Source organism: Haliotis rufescens, unplaced genomic scaffold (assembly GCF_023055435.1).
Source record: "Haliotis rufescens isolate VD_foot unplaced genomic scaffold, xgHalRufe1.0.p SCAF_1, whole genome shotgun sequence".
Lineage (NCBI taxonomy): Eukaryota > Metazoa > Mollusca > Gastropoda > Lepetellida > Haliotidae > Haliotis > Haliotis rufescens.
In genome coordinates this window covers 81,026,606-81,047,489 of record NW_025963779.1, presented here as the reverse complement: position 1 = coordinate 81,047,489, position 20,884 = coordinate 81,026,606, and the positions used below count along the sequence as shown (strand labels likewise).

Genomic DNA, 20,884 nt, shown 5'->3' with positions numbered 1-20,884 from the left:
ACACCATCAGGCAAGCAGACATAGATGTAACCACACCATCAGGCAAACTGACATAGATGTAACCACACCATCAGGCAAACATACATAGATGTTACCACACCATCAGGCAAATAGATATAGATGTAACTACACTGGTATCCGACTCACCTGACCAGCATTAAAGTCCAGGTGAAGCCACTACCATCATAACATTGAATATGTGGTTGTTATCCTTGCTGGAAGCAACACCTGTGCCACCCTATTGTTATTCTAAAAGCCTGCTCCTGGAACGGATTCACACTAATCATTTGCTGGGAAATTAATATATAAGTTTTCAGGCCTAAATCTGAACAATGAACAGATATTGATATTCATCCCTGGCATCCATTATGCTCCACGCACAAATACATCAATTATTGCGGAACCTGTTTGTATGACATGAGAGCAGGACATGGACGAAACAGAGCTGAGTGTTTTGCTGAAGTGCCTGCAGTACCGTGGCACGAAACAAAGGCTTCCTCGTTGCCATTTAACGAGGTCACACTTCTCCACATCGGCCGATCAATGCGAGACTGTGAAGTCGATGGTCAGTTTCCGTCTATGACTTTTACCTGGCATGAACTCATCAGACGTTTTCGAGTGGCCCTTGAGTACACACTAATGTATATTTCGGGTTTAGCATTAGCTATTGGGACGTACTTTCGCACGCGTGAGTGAGACACGTCGTTGGAACCGTATTGTAGTTATATGATGGCATTTAACTTCAGTTGAAGGGCAGCCCGAAGATGAACAGGTCTTAGATGTTTGCCACTTTGGTGAACTCGCGTCGAACCTTCCTGGTGCTGACAAACCTAGAAACATCATTAGGGCGAATCTGGGATTCGAACCAACGACCATAGGTTCCAAAGTGATCTTAGCGCTAAGGTGATCGTAAAGGTTTACGATGTCGTAGGTCTAAGATCGCCTGCAAGAAGCCCTTTGATCGTTGGTTGAACTTCGAATCCGAGATTCGTCATGGCCATAACCCTAGGTTTGTCGACACCATACAGGTGCTCGTTGATTTGACCAAAGTGGTTATCGTCTAATCCTCATCGGGCTTTCCTCCCACAATAACCTGACACACCGTCATACAACCGTTCAAAGCGGCTTTAAACCTACGCACTCTCACTATACATTTAAATTAAACACGTTTCATATCAGTCGGAAAACTCGACACGGCAACTCACTATGAACACTAATTTCATTTGTCAGCATGATCCAGTTCATACGTGTTGCTTAAATGATCCCGCTCCTTAGATAGCACGTATTCATGCAGGTGCTGGTATAACATATATGCAATACATCCAACAAAACAACCCCCGTGGCAAAACGACGGCTTAATAATGCCCTTTGATAATCAGTACAATTTGTTTAGACAATATTGATGCGAGGACAGCTGCTAGCCAGGAAATGCGCAAGCTGTGAGCATAAATCCCCATGTGATGGAATTCAAATTATTAATAATCGCGGAAATCGATAAGGTGCAGGTGAAAAACAGACACTAATTACTCAACAGCTACAGTGTAAACAGCAAACATAGCGTCTATCGGAAAACGGAAAATGAAACCGCCTCGAGCCAACATATGACAAGAAAATGAGCAATGTAAAATATAAACGTATACTGTATTGTGAAATAAGGAACGAATAAATTGCCTATGTATGATTATTGTTTCTTCGTTAAGACGTTCGCTCGTCAAGCAGCAGACATGACATTGATGCAATGTGTGCAGCCATTTTGTGTCATTTGCAGCCATTATTGCTGACAGTGGTGTAAAACCCGACTCACTCATCCTGGACACCCCTCTTCCCTCGTGATGTTGTAATGACTATGTCTTCCAGTTTCAGTCCTTACAATTATTATAGGAGACGGTCGGGTAGCCTAGTGGTTAAAGCGTTCGCTCGTCACGCCGAAGACCCGACATGGGTGCAATGTGTGAAGCCCATTTCTAGTGTCCCCCGCCGTGATATTGCTGGAATATTGCTAAAAGCGGCGTAAAACCATACTCACTCACTCACTACAATTATTATATATTTTTAAATAGACATTAATCTCGTGGTTCACATATGGGGGTGGGGTAGGGGATCTTACAATAGAAAGTCATATTCATATTTCTCGAAACATTCCCTTAACTCGAAGAATGGTGACCTAGTAGTCTAATACGCTGCAACTTCATGTGAAGAGTTATGTACCTTAATCATACCATGATCCGCTGATCGTTGGTATGAATCCCAGATTCATCACGATGATGGTCCTTGGTTTGTCAGCACCATGTCTGTGGTCGTGTGTTTCATCAAAGTGACAAACATCAACGAATGAGTGAGTGAGTATGGTTTTACGCCGCTTTTGGCAATTTATTCCAGAAATATCACGGCGTGAAACACCAGAAATGGGAATCGAACCCGGACCTTCGGCGTGACGAACGAAAGCTTTAACCACAAGGCTACCCAACCGCCCCACAAACATCAACGTCCTTCATAACTATAGGCTCCCTCACGTGTATAACTGACACACAAAAGACAGTGTCGTGGTATAACTCGAATACTGTTCAAAGCGGCGTTATTCCAATCTCACTCACTCACAAACAACAGCGTCAGGCCTGCGTTGACTACTGACTATTAACCGACCCTGTCCTGATTCAGGCCCAGAACTGGTCCCATGTCCTCCCGTTCTGCAAAGTGATCGTAGCGCTACGACTTCGTAAGCCCATGTAAAAGTTGGGAGTTACGATTATCTTAGGGCTTCGATCGCTTTGTGAAACGGGGCCCAGGAAGTAAGGGTTAACAGTGTACATGTGTCGCATGGCAACCCCCGACTGTGTGTACAGTTGCTAATGTTATCAACCACCGGACTGCCTGGCCAAGACTCGGTCGTGATAAGGGATGAGTACTGGTGACTGCAGTTAATAACAACATTCCCTCACGCCATCGAATCCCACCCCCTCAACAATGTCTCAACAAACCTTTATGAGTATGTGCGTTTTCGCCTAATTACACCACCGACATGACATTTCGACAGACATTATCCTCCACTATTTCTATATTAAAGAAACTGTATACTGTACGAAAACTTTTCAACGCCATTATCTGCAACCCAATATGCAATTAGTGAAGCGCTGTGTTTATCTGTAGGTGTAGAATAACCGCAACCTAACCAAATGCAATCAGCCCACCAGTCCTGTACATTCATGCACAGACACATGCACTGACATACATACGCTATCAACAGCATCAATGGCAACGGGAACCCGGCCCTCGCCAGCACAGCTATCTAATGAAAGCTGTCTGATATGTGGTGATACCAGCCGGTGTATCTTGAACTATCTTCAACCTAGGGGATATCTTGCATAGTGGTTGTATCTTCACACGCGATCTCCGATTCCCTGGAAGCCCATATACTAACACTGTATGAAGTAGCATAATATTCATCAGCAACACACTTGCTGGGAGACTATATACTGACAATGTATGATAATCACCGGGAACACATTCCCTAGAAGTCGACATACTAACACTGCATGAAGGAATCACACAGTCGCCAGGAACACATTCCCTGGAAGTCAACATACAGACATGGTGTGAAGTAACCTAACAGTCGCCAGGAACACATCACCTGGAAGTCGACATACAGACATGGTGTGAAGTAACCTAACAGCCATCGGGAACACATTCCCTGGAAGTCGACATACAGACACGGTAGAAAGTAACCTAACAGTCGCCAGGAACACATTCCCTGGAAGTCGACATACAGACATGGTGTGAAGTAACCTAACAGTCGCCAGGAACACATTCCCTGGAAGTCGACATACAGACATGGTGTGAAGTAACCTAACAGCCATCGGGAACACATTCCCTGGAAGTCGACATACAGACACGGTAGAAAGTAACCTAACAGTCGCCAGGAACACATCACCTGGAAGTCGACATACAGACACGGTGTGAAGTAACCTAACAGTCACCGGGAACACATCACCTGGAAGTCGACATACAGACATGGTGTGAAGTAACCTAACAGTCACCGGGAACACATCACCTGGAAGTCGACATACAGACACGGTGTGAAGTAACCTAACAGTCACCGGGAACACATCACCTGGAAGTCGACATACAGACATGGTGTGAAGTAACCTAACAGTCGACAGGAACACATTCCCTGGAAGTCGACATACAGACATGGTGTGAAGTAACCTAACAGTCACCGGGAACACATCACCTGGAAGTCGACATACAGACATGGTGTGAAGTAACCTAACAGTCACCGGGAACACATTCCCTGAAAGTCGACATACAGACATGGTGTGAAGTAACCTAACAGTCGCCAGGAACACATTTCCTGGAAGTCGACATACAGACATGGTGTGAAGTAACCTAACAGTCACCGGGAACACATTCCCTGGAAGTCGACATACAGACATGGTGTGAAGTAACCTAACAGTCGCCAGGAACACATTCCCTGAAAGTCGACATACAGACACTGCATGAAGTAACCTAACAGTCACCGGGAACACATCACCTGGAAGTCGACATACAGACATGGTGTGAAGTAACCTAACAGTCACCGGGAACACATTCCCTGGAAGTCGACATACAGGTACGGTATGAAGTAACCAAACAGTCACCGGGAACACATTCCCTGAAAGTCGACATACAGACACTGCATGAAGTAACCTAACAGTCGCCAGGAACACATCACCTGGAAGTCGATATACAGACATGGTGTGAAGTAACCTAACAGTCACCGGGAACACATCACCTGGAAGTCGACATACAGGTACGGTATGAAGTAACCAAACAGTCACCGGGAACACATTCCCTGGAAGTCGACATACAGGTACGGTATGAAGTAACCTAACAGTCACCAGGAACACATCACCTGGAAGTCGACATTCAGACACGGTAGAAAGTAACCTAACAGTCGCCAGGAACACATTCCCTGGAAGTCGACATACAGACATGGTGTGAAGTAACCTAACAGTCACCGGGAACACATTCCCTGAAAGTCGACATACAGACACTGCATGAAGTAACCTAACAGTCGCCAGGAACACATCACCTGGAAGTCGACATACAGACATGGTGTGAAGTAACCTAACAGTCGCCAGGAACACATTCCCTGGAAGTCGACATACAGACATGGTGTGAAGTAACCTAACAGTCACCGGGAACACATTCCCTGGAAGTCGACATACAGGTACGGTATGAAGTAACCTAACAGTCACCAGGAACACATCACCTGGAAGTCGACATTTAGACACGGTAGAAAGTAACCTAACAGTCGCCAGGAACACATCACCTGGAGGTCGACATTCAGACACGGTAGAAAGTAACCTAACAGTCGCCAGGAACACATTCCCTGGAAGTCGACATACAGACATGGTGTGAAGTAACCTAGCAGTCATCGGGAACACATTCCCTGGAAGTCGACATACAGACATGGTGTGAAGTAACCTAACAGTCACCAGGAACACATTCCCTGAAAGTCGACATACAGACACTGCATGAACTAACCTAACAGTCGCCAGGAACACATCACCTGGAAGTCGACATACAGACATGGTGTGAAGTAACCTAACAGTCGACAGGAACACATTCCCTGGAAGTCGACATACAGACATAGTAGAAAGTAACCTAACAGTCGACAGGAACACATTCCCTGGAAGTCGACATACAGACATGGTGTGAAGTAACCTAACAGTCGCCAGGAACACATTCCCTGGAAGTCGACATACAGACATGGTGTGAAGTAACCTAACAGTCACCGGGAACACATTCCCTGGAAGTCGACATACAGACATGGTGTGAAGTAACCTAACAGTCGCCAGGAACACATCACCTGGAAGTCGACATACAGACACGGTAGAAAGTAACCTAACAGTCGCCAGGAACACATCACCTGGAAGTCGACATACAGACACGGTATGAAGTAACCTAACAGTCGCCAGGAACACATCACCTGGAAGTCGACATACAGACATGGTGTGAAGTAACATAACAGTCGCCAGGAACACATCACCTGGAAGTCGACATACAGACACGGTATGAAGTAACCTAACAGTCGACAGGAACACATCACCTGGAAGTCGACATACAGACACGGTATGAAGTAACCTAACAGTCACCGGGAACACATTCCCTGGAAGTCGACATACAGACACTGCATGAAGTAACCTAACAGTCGACAGGAACACATTCCCTGGAAGTCGACATACAGACACTGCATGAAGTAACCTAACAGTCATCAGGAACACATCACCTGGAAGTCGACATACAGACATGGTGTGAAGTAACCTAACAGTCGACAGGAACACATTCCCTGGAAGCCGACATACAGACATGGTGTGAAGTAACCTAACAGTCGCCAGGAACACATTCCCTGGAAGTTGACATACAGACATGGTGTGAAGTAACATAACAGTCGCCAGGAACACACTCCCTGGAAGTCGACATACAGACACGGTATGAAGTAGCCTAACAGTCGCCAGGAATACATCACCTGGAAGTCGACATATCGACATATCAGCACTGCATGGGATAACATTGTAGTCGCCAGCAAGAACTCCCAAGAAGATATCCAGGTTGCCGTTGTTCAAGACAGCCTTAGCGCTACGACTGTCGTAAGTACTTGTATATTTTAAGGTATGGGAGTTACGATCACCTTAGCGCTAAGATAGCTTTGTACAACAGCACCCTGCTCACTTTGGAACAATCCCTAACGCCGCTTCAACAGGTGTTCAGTTATATCACAACTAGTGTGTCAGCTCAATGTGGGAGAAGGCCGGGCGTGACACAGGGAACCTAGGAGAATGGTGATGACAAAAAAACAACAGAATCTTAATCAGGTGAAACCTTGGATTCGAACCTATAACCATAGAATTCTGACACAATAAATAACACAACACGTCACGGAGAATTGCGGTACCTCACCCGGCAATCCCTACCCCAATGGACAATCGAGTTAAACGACCATTTTTCACGTCACTGATAACTTTTAATGGGTTTGGCATCAGGATACGGAAAGATTAGAGGCACAAGATCTATCAGAGACACATTTATGTGAGCATTCATTCGTCTGGGCTGTATTCAAAAGTATCGACATTGTTTGACTGGATTGGCTTCTCTCGTCCTAGTGTACGTCATCTCGCGACTAGTGCCTGCGTGACACTTGGAATGTACGATCGCTTCGCTTGAATAAATTGACCTTTTTTCAGGATAATTTAATGAGTGCAGATGTTGAGGTTGTAGGTTAATCGTGGCTGTAGGTTGCGAAAATGATTGAATCCATTTACGACGAGTGCCTGCATAATTTACATACACTAGGATGTTTGTTTCCTTGTTGTTTAACGCCACACTCACAAATATTCCAGCTACGTAACAGCGGTCTGTAAATGATCAAGTCTGGGCCAGACAATCCAGTGATTGACACATGACCATCGATCTACGCAATTTGGACACGATGACATGTAGCAGCCATGTCAGCGAGTCTGACCTCCCGATCCCGTTAGACGACAAGCCTCTTACGACAAGCATGGGTTGCTGAAGACCCATTCTAACCAGGATCTTCGCGGGTCTCCTGGGGTGTAAAACCTGGGTTTATGTAACTGGAATTGTGGTAACACTCTGAACAACATAGCTGAAATAATGTTTAACTTAATTCTACGAACCCCTTGTCGTAAGACAACCAGTACACAAAACATTATTATCAGTGTTATTTTTTTTGTTATTATCATTCTTATTAAATGGGCTACTCTACTTATTACAAATATCACCTTCTGAAAACATATGAAACGCACAGGCACAGGCACAGGCGCAGGCACAAAAATGATACCGACACCATGTGTTATATGTAAGTTTAACATAATTTAAAAACCATGATGATAGTGTGAGTCTGGGGCCTATCGATTACATATACCGTAACTGTCAACTGAGGTTGATAGATTTGCTGCTTTACGTTGGAATTTGTACACGTCAAGAACAACAATAGAATATGCATGTCATTAAATCAATTAAACCAAAGAGCTTACTAATTTTTTAGGCGTTTAATAAATGGATTAATGTTATAACCTTTAAAGTTTTACGTCATCTTAAAAATAAGAAAGTGTAGGTAAACTACAAGACATTGGGAACAGCTACTCAACGAGGCCATTACAGCATCGGAGTTTCGTGACCTCACGACACAAACAACAAACTTTAACTTTTTACTCTATTTAATCTAGCTTCATTTCCTACCGTCCTAGAAACATCAAATACCCACTGGTATACTTAAAGGTTGGAAGGAAATTACTTCACTGAACAATCTATCCACCTCACTGCACTGCAGTACACACACACGCTATGGGGAGTAACCATACAGTGACTGTAAATACACATGTCGGGCTTGGGGTATATAAGATTTATTCACTCCCTTTGATCATGGACGATAACTTATAAGTAGAAGGAGTGAATGAGAATGTAGTTTTACGTCGCAGCCTATAATATTTAGCTATATAAGGACAGTTTGTAAATAATCGAGTCTGGGCAAGGTAAACCAGTGGCTGATAGAATAAGCAAGGGCCCACACAGTGGGGTTGTGATGATACAAGATCAGCATTTTCCTTTCAGTTGGTGTTGAACATATCATTTCTGGCATTAAACAGAATGTGGACAGTATATACGCGACCTATGGTCTCATTATTGCAATATTTATGACATAAGTGCGACTATTTCCATCAGACAGTTCATGCGTTGAAAATTTCCAGACATGGGGCTGAACTACTTGGTTTGTATACATTGACAAGATGTCTGTCGGCAACACAACCTGTCCATCTCAAGGACGCTTGCGGTATACACCATGGACGAATCAGGTATTAAAGACCCATAACTAGTTTATATTAAGTTTCGACAATGTGGACACTCTATGTTCGAAGGAATGACAATACTCTGTATACTGGTTCAGTCCCTGGAAATATATAGTTTGGACAATCATGCTGAATTAGTGTGTGTGACTTGGGTATTATATAATAACACAAACTGACCGCGATGTCACTGCACGGACACTTACGGCAATGATACATACGTCTTTGGTTCTTCACGTGCGAGCCACATGTTGTGATTTTTTTTTGAATTTTTTTTTGTTTAACGCCCTGGTTTTATGACGGCGTAAATAATCGAGTCTGGACCGGACAGCGCAGTGATTGACATCACGAGCATCCATCTACGAAACTGGGATGCGTGGACATGCATCAACCAAGTCTGCGAGCCTGACAACCTGGTCCCGTCAGGGTTGCTGAAGACCAATTCTATCCCGGATCTTCACAAGTGCGGCTACATGTTCAACAAACTTGTTTGATGCATAATGTTGCTCAGTAGCAAGTAGAATCAGTTCATGTTTATGTGGGTTTACCGCCTGCAACATACACAAATAAAAAGGAAATAATTCATTTCCTTAAAAACAGCACTAGGGCTGATCGATACCTTCACGAAACGATGGTATCGATTTCGAGCAGGTCTTTGTGAATTAATCGATAAAATGAATCATTCCTGCCCGACAACACAGAAAAAAATAAACTTTAACTATATAAATCTGAGGATGTCTGTACTCCGATCAATGTTGGCGACAATAAATCTCTGAGTCGCAACAAATGACCGTCAGTTACTGAGGTGGCACGGCATTGGGCCATACATAACACTGACTGCCGACGATTCGCTGCATCCTGTGCAACAACCTAACAAAAGTAGAAATCCAACTTGTTAAACTATCAAACGGAACACAAATTGTGATATCGTGTTTGGGGAAGACTTCCATCCGGATTTAGTTTTATATAAATATTGATTAAACAATTCACGAAGCATTCGATCACAGGAAAATCGAAGTTTTGCTGTGATGTAATCGATTATTCAATAAATGTAACATTAAAAGTAATATAACTCATTCAATTAATTGCTCATTTGCTGAAACGTGTAAAGTATGACATCATCAGATCGATGAAGAATACACGGTGAGCTGGTGGCAATATTACCTCGTCTGATACAGTACGTGTTGAACACAGAATGCCAATAGACGACGATATCAACGAAACGACGTCGGCAACACAAGGTCATCACTGAAAAAATCAGAACGCGGCTCTGTCGGATTTCGTATTTCACATCTTGAAATAGCGGAAAGTTTGTTTACGAACTAAGTGCCTTCCGTTATCATTTCATTAACATTACCGCTTCAGAGGGGCAGATATAATGTCACCTTGCTAAATTAGCAGATATAACATTGAGGTAAGATGTATAAAAAAGAGTGCAGACACACGTGCTACACATGTGCATTCGTACCATAATATGTACATGTTGAAACTGAAATTGATTAATTACTGTTACCCCGTGCGCTTTAATGTACGACAGTCGAACACATGTCCACGTAAATCAGCTAAGGCAAGATGTTGGAATTTGAGTATGCGGGAATGTGTGTTTGGTTGTAGGTGGGTGTTTTTTGTTTGCATGTCTTTCAGTAGGATCACTGGCGGGTCCAGAGAGAGCGCAGAGTGCGAGCGCTCACACGAACACACACACACACACACACACACAGGCACGCACACACACAGAGACAGAGGCACGTACGCACGCGCGCGCAGGCACACACACACACACATACACACACACATGCACCAACACCAGCCTCCCCGTTCGGACACCATAGTTTTTGTTCACATCGCGATCGGGAACCTTCTTCTAAACCCTGAATCAGCTGCTGCTGTTCATAGATGTGTGTCTGAATATGTCACTCGTCTCTCTCTCTCTGTGATTGTGTGTGTGTGTGCGTGTACGTGTGTGTGTGTGTGTGTGTGTGTGTGTACGTGTGTGTGTGTACGTGTGTGTGTGTGTCTGAATATGTCACTAGTATGTGTGTATGTGTAAGTGCGTGCGTGCGTGTGTGCGTGCGTGCGTGCGTGCGTGCGTGCATGTGTGTGTATGTCAGAAAAAGTATCTGAATGTATATTTCACTTTGGAGTTTCGCCAACGTTAAGCTGACACGTCGGTATACGCTTTAGCCTGTTGCCACACACACCAAGCGATCGTCAGTATGTTTCCGACTGTGTTGGTATGTTAATTAGTTTGGATACACCAACGTCATACTATATCTACATGTGGCGGTGTTAAGTTTCAAACAAATATATGAAACAGTGAGCATGACATTGACAATCAGTATGTACAAGCTGCAAGAAAACTGACGAATCCTTCCATGTGTTAACATAATCACCTGAAGAAAGTCACAATGACATAGTCAATCTTTGATCAAGGATCGATATCAAATTCCAGCAAACGTCAAAGTGCACCTGATTAGAATCTGTTTCCACTATCGAACATAGAGACGACGGCAGACCTCCAGAATCAAGGAAGTGAGGGCACATTAGTCACTGTTAACAATGGACATACTGAAAGCTCCAAGTTATAAAATCATTGCCCTCGTGAAAAAGGAAGGTTGAACTCTCGTCTCATCAGGTTACTGGTAAAACACTATGCTTGCGTCAGTGTAAAAAAGCGATGATTGTGTGTTTTTGTTCTACTTATGTATAGCAAACAACAAAGTAAATGAGAATATCGACTTGGACGATGCAACCTTTGTTCTTGCGCTGTCGGTTTGTAGTGGGCTTGACTGTACATTCCTCGTTCAAATTAACAAATTTAGCTTTTTCAAGATACGTGATCATGAGTTCACATTTTGGCAAGCCATATAAAAAATTGGCTATCGAAATGTTAGAAACGAGTTACCATCACGCAACGACTTGCGTCTACGTAAGTAACAGTTCGGCATTTAAAGTTGAAACAAGTTACCACATAAATTCTCTCCTATCTTGAAAACGCATTGAAATGGTTTGTTATCAAAAACGAACTTCTTGGTTACGAAAACGGAGCAGTGCTGAAATATAGAGTTTAGACTTGGTGTGGCTTGACAAAAGAAGTCCCAATATGTAACCTACATTACAACAGTTACAGCATGGTGGGATTGTAACGGGGACAAGGTTGTAAGACCACCCACCACATTATGTAGTGGGTGAATATAGACCATTATAGTTACTGCGTTGTTATTACCAAATATAAGATAGCTTCGCGATTACTCGCAAAGAACATTGAAGAATGAAGCGTGGTTTATGTCACGATAAAACATTGTTCTATCATGACGTCATTTCTGGAGATTCGAACATGCGCTCGCAACTTGATAAAGTCATAAACTGGACGACGTTTTTTTTTAAGGGGAGTGTCTAGTGAGTTGTTCTCCTTAGATGTAGCTGGGCAACGCAGAAACACGCGATGGCCGAACGATGGTATCCAAAAGCGGGGGAGATATTTCAATCGGTATTGAGAGAAAAGTCAGATAATCGACGTGAGGATTGTGAGAATATGCGGGAAATACCTACCCGTGGATAAAATGTACTTGTCCGACACTGACGAGGTCGGATTCTATTGAGGGAGTCGTCATTATTTAAACACGGGTAAATATTTGTAAAACTTGTACATGTTATCATCGTCCTTAAAGAGGTTGTACATAATGTTGATATCTCATTCTAGAAATATACGACTCGTGGTCGTTGTTTATCGTGAGTTATATAATTAACGTCGCTTTGACAGTAATCAGTTATATCACGATGTGACAGCTTGATGAGGGAGGAAAACCTGAAGTTATGAACGTCTTAGACGTTTACCACTTTAGGATAAAAACACCAGCACATGTTTGGTGCTGACGGCAAAGCTAGACGCATAGTCGGGGCTAATCAAGGATTCGAAACTAAGAGCAAAGGTTCCTGTCACGCCTAAGGGACATAACTAATCGGGTACACTGCTACTTGCTATACAATGCACGTCAAATCCAGATCCGCCATGTTGGCTATATGACGTTGTTTAGACTCATCGTTCAATAATGATACTGAGATAGTTCATAATGATACCAATTCCACAGGACAACTTAGGGAAATGTATTCGTATGGTAACATAATTTACGACAATATATCACTTCCATGTCAATATCGATTGCAGCTATTCATTCATTCAGCTATTTCCAAGCAACCAGTAAATATATCCACCACCAGATCACACGTTATCACAATCAAACATTGAGCAGTATATATATGGTTCATGACACAGACCTGGTGTACACTCCCAAACCCATCTAACCCTACGTCCAAATCCCTAACGCCACATGCTGCACATCATAATCGACACATGATTTTCGTCAATAAATTGTTTGTCCGCGAAGTAGTTCTCAATCAACTGAAGACCCCATTCAGGCGACGTTGGACAAGGACTTTACTTAAATGAAAGCCAAATCCTGTAGACAAGCAAAGGTGCTTAACTAACTAATGCCTTTCTTTGTGTCGACCCTTATTTGAAATGTTTTCGGATTGACGGGCCTTTATGACGCATTTGTATTACAGATTCCGTCGTATATGGTAGCGATGCAGTTCTGGCATTCAACTTTCTTCTTCGAAGTGAAAACTTTTTTTATTTCAGTCTTCAACCTACTTAGACCACTTGAGTATTGAAATGTACATAATAACTCCGTGATAAATAACCTGCATCTTTATATTACATTAACTTAGCAATGACACATAACTGGAGTTATCAGAGTAACGATTCCCATTTTCAGAGTAACGCCATTAACCATTCTTCACATGTTCACTCAATTGTACCACACATTCCTGTCTTTTTAGGTGAACAACTGACTTTCCTTTGCATGTGTTTGTGACGGTAGACAGCGGTTTTGAAGGATACGGTCACCTTATTGCGAACACCTTGTATCGTCATTGTTTGACAGTGATTCATAAACATAAGCTTAACATGATGAAGTCGGTATCGTACAATGGACTCTGCTTTTGGTACCGATTTCTTATGTGATTATAGATTTTTTAATTTTTTTGTCGTTTTAACTGTTAACTATTAACATCACTACCAGAAACTGGTTAAAAATACCCGGAAAAACTGGATCGTCAAATGTATGTTTCCAAACTCGGGTATAATACATACATACATGTATAATACAGCAACCAAGCCCTTAATATTTCAGTTCGCAGCTGCACCAAGCTCTCCTATTTCAATGGCACATTCAAATCTCCGCCCTTTTAGTTCATATTTATTCAAAATGTAACTTTTTTTATAAATATAAATTTTGATTAAACAGTCTGCCTGAAATACTGACAAAACTCCAGCAAGAGCTGACATAAGCCAACTGTTAACGAGTTCTGTTGGGCCAGCACGCAAACTGTCTTTTCTAAATGCGCTGCTTTCACACTACAGTGGATTTAAAAGTTGAACAAACAAAAAGGTTTTTTAACTAACGCAGCTGTGAAAACCCGACGTAGTGTTTACATTGTCTCTTCATCGTCACTCCCTGTTCCGGCGCTAACTGACTGCCTCGTAGCTGGTGTTTCCTACAGTGTTGTTTCGAGATACAATCTCATTGTTGCAATGTTGCCGTAACTTTTACGGTTACTATTAATAACGCTTGGAAAAAATATCACCCTTGCCGAAAACCTATTATATGTGTGTGGCTTTTACGTATTTCGTCACGCAAGTGAGCATGCTGGCCCAATTGAGAAATACTGACGACAGTCATTTAGTTAGTTTAGGGTGACGTAAGCAGTGATGAGATACAATATTGTGTTAAAGTGTGTTTTCACATTGAACATAGCAATCTCTAAGAAATACAATCTTATCATTCACCTTTTGACTAGCTTAGACATAATATGGCTACAAAAATATCGTGCAATTGTCTACAACCGGTCTTTATTCGAAACTCCACCGAGCAGCTTTTGTCACGCCATCGAGCAGAACCTGCAGACGTAAGTCTGAAATAGCGCTTTGAATTTGGAAATCAGGCTATATGGAACATATTAATGACACGCAGTTTCCCGCGTTCACGAAATCGAGGATTTTGCAAGGCTAGGCACCGCTTTGGTCTTTGCATTTAAGTTTGACGTTTACGTTTACATACGCCGCGTCATTACTTCTACCTCTTTGATTAATGTATGCTTAGATAAAAAAAAAACGAAAAAGTACCTCGCACTCTAAATGAAGGGTCAGGCTAGCATGGAATATTGACTAGCCTACTTGCACTTGAACCAGCAAACTGTTGCCCTCGTTGTGTCAATGAAATATCTTTATTAAATGATTAATCAAACGGTCCTGTACAGGCTTCAAATGATGCGCCTTTGTGATCGACATTAATCAAGGAAAAATGCACGCCACCCTTTCATTTTGACATTTAGCAGCAGTGCTTTATTAACAAGAAAATGCTTTTCAAACAAACTTCTTGTAGCTTCTAATGTAAACTAGATAATCCATGAATACCAATGATTGATAGACCGGTTATGAAAGTGTCCTGTTTGCAATTTGTTTTATAATTCTTATCTTCTTGGTGTGTAATTATCTTTATGCAATCCTGTTCTTTTATGACGTTGATTGATATTAGTGAGATAACATGATAGAAAAGGTTAGTATCTTCTGTTGTGATGCTCCGTTCATTTCCCACAGGTTTACGGAGTTGGATGCCCATTCCTGGCGTGGTGCACGCCGTGCTAAGGACATCACCCTATTACCCAGGTCAAGGACAGGGCCCACTTCCACAAAGCGATCTTAGCGCTAAGATGGTGGCAACTCCCATACTTCATCATTGGTTTACGATTGTCGTAGTGCTAAGATCGCTTTTTGGAAAGGGACCCAGCTATCTTGGATCATTATGTTTCTTCGTTGAACGTATTTTATTTGATACCTAAGCTTGTATTCCTTGTTTGTTCGAAAGTGAGTGAGTTGGGCGTAACGCCGCTTTGAACGGTGTTCCACTTATTTCACTGCGTGTCAACTTAATGTGGGAGGAAAGCCCGAAGCGATGCAGGTCTCAGACGTTTACCACTTTTGTGAAATATATTATTTTGTATATCAGATCAGATCGCAAGGAATTAAAATAATAGAATACTTTTACACAGGTTGACATTACTCCAAGTGCCCAATTCTAAAAGTATATGACCAGTCCTCTTGAATCCTATGATGGTTGTCATAATACTCTTGTACTAAAGATACTGGTCATTTGAGGTGTGAGATGTGAGGTGTGGTGAAATAGGGTTTAAAGTCGCGTTCAAAATTATTACACTTGTACATCAACGTATGCGTGCGTGTGCGTGCTCTTATGCTTGTCTGTTTGTACTAGTCCGGACTAATACCCGTTTTGTTGTGCTTGTCCACTGCGATTCCATGCCGCAGTTTAACATGGATGCGCCACAGTAGACAGACTCCGAGACGGCCATTCCTCGTTGTATCTACTCAATGCTGCAGCGCCAAGCGGGGTAACACCAAAGACCATATGGTCTCTGATAACACGTAAAATCTAATTTAGGAATGACACGGCCAGAGATCGCACCACAAACCTTCCGCTCTCCGAGCTAATGCTCTACCCACTGGACCATGGAGGTCGTAGGAGAAATACAAAATCTGCAGGATTCAACCGAGAACGTCTCTGTTAGACCTAGGTACAAACGAACACTACTCCGTACACTGGTTAATCTGAAAATACGGCAATCTGAACCATCAAGCAATTAATGTGTGGACTGGTTTATGGTTATTTAATAAAAGTAGATGGAACTACCCTATATTAACACAGACTAGACAATAACCGTAGCGCTAAGATAGCTTTGTGGAACTGGCCCCTTGATACAGTCAACACAAATTACCCATTGAAACCGGCCAATGGTTAAATGTCCCATGAGATTTGTGAGTATGTAAACTTTGTAATTCCCAGTTAATAGGAAACGAATGTCAGTAAATTTTTAAATATTCATATTTTTCAGACGTAAGAGAAAGACTCTTAAATAATTATTACCATACAGCCCAACAAAAATATCGTAAATGGTTTTCACAATTTAAAGTTATAACCTTCAGAAATCAGTAAAGTTTTACGATGCATGAGTAATTGCCTGTATTTGAATTATACCTTCTTGCTGTGCTACATGAACTTTATATTTGTAATCATGTATTTTTAGTGATTCCGGTTGCGGAGAATACTAAGGCTACGCTTCCCAGTTAACTGATAAGCAGATATCTGTGCCGGTATCCTTGCTTTCACTACACAGTTGCTATGTACTGAACGTCTATGTACGTGTAATATTCTGCTGGTGGCCTGGGAGTTGTTTTGTTCTGAAATATGTTGTTTCTCTCAACCGTATTTGTTGCAGGACATCTAGTTATTTGTTTTATGAGAGGAGGGTGGAAAGCTAGGTCAAACTATTTTTTCAAGTACAATAGTCGCATCGCGAATGTCCCTTAGTGATGTGGATTTTGCGTTATATAAATAGCCGTATTAATATTATTATTATTATTATCAGTCGCAGATTTGTTTTGACAAGTTGACAAGTAATGTCCGTTTGCTTTCTGGCTACTGCATTCTACACTACCAGCTCTATCACTGCCAGCTAGTTGTCAAAATGTCATTTCCCCATGGCCTCCCACGTCAAATCGATGACACGGTAAAATACACGTTATTTTCTTTCGAAAGGAAATAAAATTCGCAGGATTGAATAACCTGTCTTTCATAAACATGTCACCAACGCAAACGTAATCACATAAAGCTACAAAATTCATAAGAATTGTCTGCTAAAAACCAGAGTTCATTGTACGCTTCCGATTATACCATAACACGTGTTAAATAGTGTTTGTTTGTTTGTTGTTTACCGCCACACTCAGCAATATACAAGCTATATGACGGCGGTCTATAAATAATCGAGTCTGGACTTTGGAATCGATGACATGCATCAACCAAGTCAGCGAGCCTGACCACCCGATCCCGTTAGTCGCCTCTTACGACAAGCAGAGTCGCCTTTTACGGCAAGCATGGGTTGCTGAAGACTTATTCTACCCCGGATCTTCATGGTTCCTATCAAATAGTGATGAGTGAGTGAGTATGGTTTTACGCCACTTTTAGCAATACTCCAGCAATATCACGGCGGGGGACACCCGAAATGTACCTATGTCGGGAATGGAACCCGGGTTTTCGGTGTGACGAGCGAACGCTTTAACCACTGGGCTACCCGACGGTCCCCAAATGATGACAGGCGTTCGCGAAACATACCCTGCCCTACAGGTGCCACCCATTAAAAACACCTTCAAAAGAATGTCAATTGTTGACCTGAACGAAAAATGGAACACATGGTACAAGTCAAAATAGGGAATTGCATCGGGCAGCATTTTGGTCATTGATGCGTCAAATTTGGAAATGTCATCTACATGTCTACCTAATACATTCTGAAAGTTTTACTGAGGCCGTGAATGTTGCAAGTCTGGCCAAACACCGTTTGAGTAAGAGTCGTGCAACAATCCTTGAAATACATGGTACCTCAGACATGCAGCCGGATAACTTGGTACAGTACGAAGCTGTCTCTGACTCCCAGCAATGGTGCTATTCCTTATAACCCATGGGGATGCATGTCGTAATTCTGTTATAAGCTACTTTAATTAAAGGTACCCATGTGTTCGTTACAGACAGGGTTAACTGTATACAATGCTGCGACGAACATTTTCTAATTTCCATATCACACTGACAGTAGGAAACCTGGTCAGTATATATATATACAGTTTAGAAACGTTTCTGCAGCAAATTCTGACTTAATGTTTATCGATTGCTACAGCCTGTCACGGCTCTGGCAGCACGGAGTTCATATGACTGTCGGAACTAGTTATATATACACAGTGGTAAATGGAAGCAGGTCAATTGGGAATTACGTCGTCTATGTGTAATACTCCCCATGATGTAGAGACGGCTTAAAGGGGCCGATACTGTTTGTTTGTTTATTAACGCCACGCTCAGCAATATTCAAGCTATATGACGGTGGTCTGTAAATAATCGAGTCTGGACCAGACAATCCAGTGATTGACATCAGGAGCACCCATCTACGCAATTGGGATTCGATGACATGCATCAACCAAGTCAGCGAGCCTGACCACCCGATCCCGTCAGTCGCCTCTTACGACAAGATAGTCTCCTTTTACGACAAACATGGGTTGCTGAAGACCTTTTCTCTACCCGGATCTTCACGGATAGGGCCGATACGGATATCCATGGTCTGGATATGACTTAGTCTGAGGTTAGGACGAACCTATCTTTAATCCCACCATCTTCCCAAGGCAAGGGTGTTAACTAACTACAAAAGTCCAGTTTCCAGTCAGCATTAATAAAATTAATTCTGGGATATTTAAATGTTTTAAAGACCATGTTGACGACAACAAGTAAAACTGTCGTATCAGCGGCGAATGTCTAGTGTATTATATATCGTTTTTATAATATATACGGTTACGTACTTGTGGATAGTTTTCCGTGTAAAAATCAATTTCCCACATTACATTGCCATGTGAACTCCACAATTTCCTATAACATATACATGTAAAAAAATCGTTGTCTTTGAAAAGGTGTTCCGTCGCCTTTTTCACGCTTTAATTCACGCTCTGCAAAAACATTATTAGCATCTTAATTTCGTTTTTCGAGGACTGGTAACTATTTTCCCCTAAGACCATATTGGGCAATGAAAGCGTCCCAGGGACATCCGCAAGTGATTCCAGACAGTGGGTTTGTGAACTTAAATACTTCCTGGCCACAAGAAGACATCCTCTGGCGAGATTAAGGAAAATGGATGAAAACCACAGGCCAACCCGTCGCCGGAACTATGGCTGCAATTGCCCAAGATGCACAAGAGTAATTGTGTTATCCCTCAGTCAGACAGAAATTAAACAATTTTATTCACGTAAGAAACTATTCTTATAATAATAGGAATTGGCGCACAAAGTTTTAAGGTCACCAAGAAGTCAATAATTGTGAGAGATCGAGAAGAGTTTTACGCCGCTTTTTTAAATACTCCACCCATAACGGCGTTGGCGGGGACCCCAGAAATAACCTTCACATGATCGACCCATCGGCAACTGAGTGTTGGTCATAGGTGGACATTAAATACTATTTACCTACAAAATCCAAATATTCATTTTTATGTGCACCGGTTAATAATTATTTTTCCAATTCTCTTCATTATCCGACACCTAAAATGCAACTTTTAGTGTGATGAAGCGATTCAGGGAAAAACAAATGTGCAATCAGAACCACTTCTTTTATCCCATAATATATTCAGACTAGACCATGTGTATAGATTAATATTAAAAGTATGTGTTATCCGTTACCAGCATTGCCCCAGATCGCAGCTGTGGTTGATGTTTTTATAGTAGTTAACGATGAGTCTGTGAGTTCAGTTTAACGCCGCTTCGAACACTTAAGCGTTCTTTCTGTTGTATCACGGTGTGTCGGGTGAAGTTGATGCAAATCTAAGACATTCCACTTTGTCGAAACACACGAGTACAATAATGGTGTTGACAAACAGGAATCGGAATAAGGGCGAATTGAGCCACCTAGGACAACTGGGCCACCCGAAACCCACGACAATCAAGTAAAGTTGTAATGTTACTGAAAGACACTCGTTTGACGGTAATAGCATCAATATTTGACAGATGAGTGACACAGGATCTATCAGCGACGCATGTAATATTAAGGTAGCCTTTATGGAGGAAAACGTGAGGATTCGAAAGCAGACTGTCGGTGGTGAACAAACAATCTGACGCCATAGTGACAAAACCCTTTCCATATCATGAGAAATCTTCGCTATGAGGAGAGTCCATTGCACGATTTCGACAATATCAGTAGCATGTGAATAATTATCAAATAGTAAAGATACCCGGCGTTCGCCAAAGATAAGCCTATCCAGCCCTACTGATGAAACGTGTCACAAATACATGCACAGGCAAGTAAATTGTTCACATGAAATACCAATCAATCTTTATTTAGACATATACTGAAAGACGACAGGCCTATACTGCAGATTGC

General features: G+C 42.2%; 1 protein-coding gene across 2 annotated transcripts in view; it reads right to left on the bottom strand.

Annotated features, from left to right (window-relative positions):
- Positions 1–20,884, bottom strand: part of LOC124143732 — a 71,294-nt gene that overhangs the window by 42,226 nt on the left and 8,184 nt on the right. The window contains exon 1 of one of the 2 annotated variants that reach the window (XM_046512792.2): positions 148–169. The exons of the other annotated variant lie outside the window; for it this stretch is intronic. The gene's annotated coding sequence lies outside the window, so the exon portion shown is untranslated. Of the gene's footprint in view, positions 1–147; positions 170–20,884 lie in introns of those variants that run through there. 2 annotated transcript variants of the gene reach the window in all.